Source organism: Ursus arctos, unplaced genomic scaffold (assembly GCF_023065955.2).
Source record: "Ursus arctos isolate Adak ecotype North America unplaced genomic scaffold, UrsArc2.0 scaffold_2, whole genome shotgun sequence".
Classification (NCBI taxonomy): domain Eukaryota; kingdom Metazoa; phylum Chordata; class Mammalia; order Carnivora; family Ursidae; genus Ursus; species Ursus arctos.
The window spans coordinates 9,720,383-9,728,305 of record NW_026622874.1 but is presented as its reverse complement, the minus strand read 5'-3'; the positions used below and the strand labels follow the sequence as shown (position 1 = coordinate 9,728,305).

Genomic DNA, 7,923 nt, shown 5'->3' with positions numbered 1-7,923 from the left:
AATCTTAACAAGGGTTGACCTCAAAGCCCAGGTTCCTCTCCATAAAGCAAAATAGTTTCTAGTAGAGCATGTTTATATAATGAGACAGAAGTAGAAAGCACTGGTAATAAAATGGGCTTTCTCCCTAAGGGGTCTGTTTAATTGTATGAGGTATGATTCTAATTATATTAAGACTGGTTTCCACAACTAACATTAGAAAAATTTCTTGACAAAATATAATTAAATGAATCTCTTTTCCTCCCTTAAGACAACTGTGTTTTATAACATTTTGAAACACACAGTAAATTTAATTATAGGGCTGGACTTTCCTTGAGAATGATTACTTACTTTTTCAGTTCAGCTTTTTTAAATTCAAGTTTTACATATGTGTCACTAAATGTTAATTGTAGTTGTGTAATACATACGAACAGCTAGAAAATCAAAACATGATTTAAGCTGTTAGAAAATATGCAACCCTCTTAAAACACATTTTGCCAGTGTCGCACTGGATTGAGAAACCCAAATCCATGTCACATTGGATTGCAAATTATCTTTGGGGTGAATTTGATTAGAAATGCTGGGGGGGGGGGCGCCTGGGTGGCACAGTGGTTTAGCGTCTGCCTTCAGCTCAGGGCGTGATCCCGGCGTTATGGGATCGAGCCCCACATCAGGCTCTTCTGCTATGAGCCTGCTTCTTTCTCTCCCACTCGCCCTGCTTGTGTTCCCTCTCTCGCTGGCTGTCTCTATCTCTGTCGAATAAATAAATAAAATATTAAAAAAAAAAATGCTCGGGGGGCGCCTGGGTGGCACAGCAGTTTAGCGTCTGCCTTCGGCTCAGGGCGTGATCCCGGCGTTATGGGATCGAGCCCCACATCAGGCTCTTCTGCTATGAGCCTGCTTCTTTCTTTCCCACTCCCCCTGCTTGTGTTCCCTCTCTCACTGGCTGTCTCTATCTCTGTCGAATAAATAAATAAAATCTTTTTTAAAAAATGATTAGAAATGCTCACTTGACCAATCAAAAAAGATGGGTATGACTATGGACTCTGAGAAACAAACTGAGGGCTTCAGAGGGGAGGGGGTGGGGAAATGGGATAGACTGATGATGGGTAGTAAGGAGGGCACATATTGCATGTTGCACTGGGTGTTATACACAACTAATGAATCATCGAACCTTGCATCAGAAACCAGGGATGTACTGTATGGTGACTAGCATAATGTAATAAAAAAGCATTAAAAAAAAAAAAGATGGGTATGTAATTCTTCAAACAAAAATTTATCTCATGAAAATCCCTAAAGTTCTGAATGCATAACTGATAAATTTCATAGTCCTGGTAAAAGCCATAATCATTATTAATCAAAATTGGGTGTTTGCTCATTCAGGAGATACATGGCTTTATGATAATCACCTACTATTGCTTAATTTCAGCCACCCTCTATGAGGCCAGAGAAAGAGTTACGAAAACTACTTTGAGGTCGTATCAGTCTCACTCACCCTTGCCCCACATGTCCCAATGGAGAACCTGAAACAACCAGTCCCTGTAGGAGCAATGGGCCACTGGGACAGGTGGGGGAGGGGAGAGCAGTGCCAGCCAATCAGAAGCACGATCAGTGAGCGTGAAACAATGAGCTGCTGATGAGGGTGTGGCCTGGAAAACGGCTTTTAGACAAAACTGTCATTTTATGGGCCATACGCGGACATGGCACTTCTGCTATCTTCAGAATAATGTCACCCAGGCCCCTTTTCTGTTTTCTGCCCTCCTGAAAGATCTGGTACCTGATCTAGGCTCTGGTTTCCCTCAGCCTTGGAGAAAAAGGAGGTATGTGGAGTCTCAGTAGGAAGAATGGTTACAAAGGTAAAGGTGAGATCAGCCCTCTGGGAAGAAAGCAGGTATTGGAGCTTAGAGGAAAGTGGGAAATCCTTGGGCTAGGTATCCTAGATAGATGATAGATGTAAATCTCTCTGTGTCAACCTTTTAAGTGAGGTTAGAAACATGAAGTCTTAAATGTTGCCTCATCTTAGGTATCCTGGATACCTATTTTTCTGGCTTGCCATCTTTATCTATCTCTGTCCTGCAACTTCTCACATGATAGCCTGCTTTGTATTGGTCCTCAAATGCAAAGCCTACCGTGTGAGGGGGTGGTAGGAAGATGCTCTGGAGGAAACAAAGACATGTAAAATATGGTCTTTAAAACAGTTTCCAATTCACAGGAAGATTTAAGCAGATCAATAGATAAGTAACGATATTTAAATAGAAAATAAGACACATACATTTATAGATACCAAGTGTCCTTGTAACTCAGAGGAAAGTCACCTTGGCTAGAGTGGGCTGGCTAGCTTTCCTGACACAACATTATCCCTTTAAGTTCAGAGTATCTCCTCTTTGGGCTCTTTTAAAACCTGATTTTACATAGTGGTAAAAACTGAATGAAAGCTGAAATCATAAACTTTCTAGAAGAGATATTTAGAGAAACTATAATGGATATAATTGATGTTTAATTTCATTTTCATTTTTGGATACTGCCAAGTTTTAAGTAGAATGAAACCGTATACTCCTTCCTTCTTTCAGGAAACTCTTTCTTGGTGTATCTTTGGGGTCTCATCCACCTACTTGCTCTTTCAGTCTTTCAGATATCCTCATTCCTCGGTGCTTTCATTACCCTCAGTGCCTGCTCTGTTCACGCTGTCTTCTTGACTGTGATTGAGTTGGTCAAATAATTGATGACAGTGCTATCAACATGCATTGAAAGTACTCTTAAATTAAATGCATCTTTTCCCTAGCTCATAAATATCCCCAAAGTGTCATAAAACATGTACCAATGGGATGTAACAAGGTGTGGTGGAAAGAACATGGATGTTCAGATCCCACTGACCTGGGCTTTCCAGCTGGGTGGCCTAAGGCAAATGAATCTCTTCAAACCTCAGTTTCTGTGTCTATAAAGTGGTCATGGGGCCTGTCTTACAGTGCTGTTCTGAGGCAACCTATGTAAAATGCTTCACATGAAGAGGTCTCAATAACTTGAAATGTATGTGCCACAAAGTAAATATTAATCTACTCTTCTAAAACAGAAATTTTCTGTTGTTGTTTAATATGTGTTCATAAGACAAACTTTCTCAGGTATTCCTTTTAGATGTCTGTGCCTCTTCAGCTCATGGACAAATCATTTTCTTACTCTAGTTTCCCTCATAAATTTGTCAGCTTAGTGGCCAAATGCATCTACTTTCCTTGCCTAGTAGTAATAAACTTAAAAAAAAAACTGTCCCAAGTTCTCAGATCACCTTATTTAAAACAATGAAATCTTAGCAATCATCTTTCCATTAAATGTAAGAATCACTATGACCTTGCAGGCAAGACAGCTGTGCCCTTCACAAGGAAATCCAGCGCTTCCCAAACTGCCCAGTTGGGGAGTTTACATTGTTAAATTTGCCTCCCAGTGATTGCCAGCCACTGATCCTAGTTCCTCCTTTTGGAGCAACAAAAAATAAATCTAACCCACTTTTCACACAGTGTTCAAACTAAAGCAAGGTGGCCTACACTGTGCATTTGAGGAGGGTATGGTACTTGCCAGAATTGACAGGGTGGAAGCAGAGTTGCTAGATAAAATGCAGTATTTGGGATATATTTACGTTCAAAAATTATTCATTGTTCATTTAAAATTTAAATTGAACTGGCTGTCCTATATATTGTGCTAATTCTGGTAGTCTCACAAATGGTAGCCAAAGAAAAAACGGTGAAGAAGTCAGTGAGCAGCCACAGGAGAGGAAATAGAGCTTCAGCCCTGCTCGGTTGTCTTCGGTCCTACCTCAGTTCTTAGCACATCTGCGCAAGCGTCTTCAGAACATTCAAGCCTGCAGAAACCATACTACTAAGATCACCCGTTCTTGGATAAACTGACCCCCTCTACTGAGGAAAAATCGCCAGCCTGCCTTGACTCCTCAACCCTCTCGTGAACGTTATTCTCGCTTAGCCATACTCAATCCCTACCAGCGGGAGAAAGTAGAGGAATTAGTATGTGAAAAGCGGGGGCCTGCATTAGACTTTGCACAACAGGGACCTGTGTCTCCTTGTTTCTGCACAACTTTCACATTTCCAAATATTTGACGATAACTAGCATTTCACCCGAATGTCATCATCTCCTGACATTTCCAATCTCTCCCATCACTCATGTTCCGTTGTTAGTGACCTTCAAATAAAGGGGGCAGAACTAAACCCAATGCTGTGGATCAGATTTGAACACTACTCGTGGACCTTAAGATTGCAACATATCCAAATGGCCAATAAGCATATGAAAAGGTGCTTAATTTCATTAGTACCACCAGGGAAACACAAAGCCACACATACCACCACTCACCTATCAAGATGGCTAAAATTTTGAAAGACTGACAATAGCAAGTATTGCCGGGATACAGAGCTTCAGAAGTCTGATATCTTGCTTGTAGAGTATACATTGATACAACCAGTTTGGAAGACTGGCAGGATCTACTCAAGTCCAATATATGTGTCTCCTGTGACCCACCAACTCCACTCCGTAGTAGATGCCCAAGCAAAATGCACACGTGTTTACCAAAACACATGTACAAGAATGTTCTTAGCAGCATTGTTTCTAATAGCCTAAAACTGGAAACAACCAACAGGTCAATAATTCAATGGATAAAGGCTTGTGGTATAATCAGCTGCTGAATACTAGACAGCACCAAAAAGGAATGTTCTTGATATACATACAACATGGATGAATATCACAAACATTTGAGAAAAATGAAAGAATATATATGGTATGATTCCATTTATGTAAAGTTGAAAAACTGGTAAAGGTAACCTATGGTGTTAGAGATAAGGAGAAGGGGTTACCTTTGGGAAGAAGTGTGGGGGCGTGCCTAGGCCATGACAGGAGAGGACCTTCTGTAGTGCTGGTAACATTCTCTTGCTTGATATCTGTAGGAATTACGTGCATTGGTCACTTTATAATAATTCATAAAGTTATACACTTACGAATTGTTCATTTTCTTATACATGTTATGCTTTAATAAAAATGTTTTTTAAAAGATAGCAAGGAATTTGCAGTAAATCTAGTTTTTCACACCATATGCTTATGCATTTGATTTCATTAAAATTCTGCATATAGCACTTTGCTTTTGTTCTTCTGAAATTTTATTATTATTTCAGTCAATGAAGATATTTTAAGATCCTGGGCCATCTGGTGGTTCAGTCCGTTAAGCGTCTGCCCTTGGCTCAGGTCATGATCCCAGGGTCCTGGGATCCAGCCCTGCATTAGGCTCCCTGCTGAGTGGGGAGCCTGCTTCTCCCTCTCCCTCTGCCTGCCGGTCCCCTTGCTTGTGCTCTCTCTCTTTCTCTCTCTCTGTTGAATAAATAAATAAATAAATAAATAAATAAATAAATAAATAAATAAATAAAATATCTTTAAAAAAAAAAAAGCTATTTTAAGATCCTGATTCGGTCATTCAATACATTGGCTCTCTTTCCAATTACATCTTTACGTCCTCTAGCATGCCCGTGGAGGCTTCCCTCTGAGTGAACAATAGAACATGAATCAATATCCTTTAGGTAGGACTGTTAACTATGTTAACAGATAACTATGTTTTCATCAGCTATAATTTTGTATCTTACCCATAAGGATGTAAGAAATTTGGCTAAATGCCTTGTTAAAGTCAAGATATACTTTACAGCATTCTCTTGATTTAAAAGTTTAATAACTCTTGGGGCGCCTGGGTGGCGCAGTCGTTAAGCATCTGCCTTCGGCTCAGGGCGTGATCCCAGCGTTCTGGGATCGAGCCCCACATCAGGCTCTTCCGCTGGGAGCCTGCTTCTTCCTCTCCCACTCCCCCGCTTGTGTTCCCTCTCTCGCTGGCTGTCTCTCTCTGTCAAATAAATAAATAAAGTCTTTTAAAAAAATAATAAAAGTTTAATAACTCTTCAGGGGCGCCTGGGTGGCTCAGTCGTTAAGCGTCTGCCTTTGGCTCAGAGCGTGATCCCAGGGTGCTGGGATCGAGCCCCACATTGGGCTCCCTCCTCTGCTGGGAGTCTGCTTTTTCCTCTCCCACTCCCCCTGCTTATGTTCCCTCGCTTGCTGGCTGTCTCTCTCTCTGTCAAGTAAATAAATTTAAAAATCTTTTAAAAAAATTAAAAAATAAAAGTTTAATAACTCTTCAGAAAAGGAAATAACTTTGCTCTTGGCTCTGAATCCATTATGGCTCCTTTTAATCACCTCTTGGTGATCTAAGTGCTCACATATCAGCAAATATTTGAATTATCACAAATATTCCAGCTCTGTCTCCCGCTGCACACATGGTAGAATTGCACTTTCACACTTACTTGAAATTGTGTTCACATAATATTCTTTTGTCAATGTCATGTGAGAAGAGAAATATGTCACTTCTGGGAAGACACTTTAAGAATGAGTCTGCCCCATCAAATCCTTGTCTTGCTAGTCAGAATGTCCCAGCCTGGATCCCAAAGTGAAGGCAATAATAGAGCAAAGCCTCAAACAACCTACAATAGACATGTAGCACAAGTAAGAAAGGAACAGGAAATAATCCTTTGTTATTTCAAGCCATTGTCACTTTGGAGTATTTGTTAATGAAGCAAACCTAGCTTATACTGACTGATTACATTATATTTACCAGTCTGTGTTTTCTGTAGCCTCATCTTTTGAAATTCAGAAAAGAATGTGACCATCTCCAGTTTTCCAGCTCCTCTCTCGTTCTCAACATTATGTCTGTACATTCCTTCAGTATCTGTATATATAGGTTATCTGGGGCTGGCTACTTGAATTTATGTAAAGTGACTGGGTGCTGGGGCGCCTGGGTGGCACAGCGGTTAAGCGTCTGCCTTCGGCTCAGGGCATGATCCCGGCGTTCTGGGTTCGAGCCCCATATCAGGCTCCTCTGCTATGAGCCTGCTTCTTCCTCTCCCACTCCCCTGCTTGTGTTCCCTCTCTCACTGGCTGTCTCTATCTCTGTTAAATAAATAAATAAAATCTTTAAAAAAAAAAAAAAGTGACTGGGTGCTTTATCTCTATCTTCTTAGCTTGGAGTTCAATTCTTTCCTAGCAGTATTTGTTATACTTTTCAATTCTCCATAGTGAAGGAGGCAGAAACTTTGTCGTTATTCCTCTTTTAATAATTTCCTTGCTTTTAATAAAGGCTTACAGTCCCTCTAAGTTTTCTTAATTTCAGCATTTTTCTTAAGTCTCAGCTTATTCTGGGGTGTCAATCTTCCCCAACCTTCCTATAAGTTCTTATAACACTTACTAAATTCACTATCTGAAGTTATTTATTTGACTTACATGTTCTCTGTTAACTGTTCCTAGTACATGCTGTGGTTTTTATTGAGTTTCTAAATGCTGCTCTTTTTTTTAACCTTAGGTACCTGTTTCCCTGTCTTTTGTTCACTTAATATTTGAGTTTACCAGGGTTTTTCCTTTTAAAGGTCATTCAATATCTAATATTTAGTACTGAATTTTAGAGGTTTCCGTACATTTTGAAGATTGCTAAATATACTAATGTTTTCCCTTGTTTGTGTTTTTAATGTTTTTCTTAAGTCTACAATACATGTTAACTGTCTCACTTTTTCCTTCTAATGCTCACACACCCCGGTATGAACTGTGTATAGTTGAAATTATCAACCAGTTTCTCCCTGATGGTCAGGAACAGTCCCTCCCCCTTTTTTTAACTCTCTTATTATCTGTATCTCTTATTCCAGGAACTTGGATTGGTCTGAAAATGTTAGGTATGCTATTTCTGTTCACGGTGATAGAGCATGATTTTTACAACATTCAAGCATGAACATTTAATTGACTCCAACAGCCAAAGGAAGGCCTTAGGCAATTCTGGTTTTCTTAGAACTAACTTGGCAATAAATTAAAATTTCAACATTTCCCTTTTAACTTACGTTTTAAAGCCTTAGGTGTGCACGCGTGCGCGCGCGC

General features: G+C 40.0%; 1 protein-coding gene across 1 annotated transcript in view; it reads left to right on the top strand.

Moving 5' to 3' along the window:
• Window positions 1–1,083: 1,083 nt before the first annotated feature.
• ADCY10 (adenylate cyclase 10) overlaps window positions 1,084–7,923 on the top strand; it is an 81,073-nt gene continuing 74,233 nt past the window's right edge. The window contains exon 1 of the mRNA XM_044387949.3: window positions 1,084–1,796. The gene's annotated coding sequence lies outside the window, so the exon portion shown is untranslated. The remainder of the gene's footprint in view (window positions 1,797–7,923) is intronic.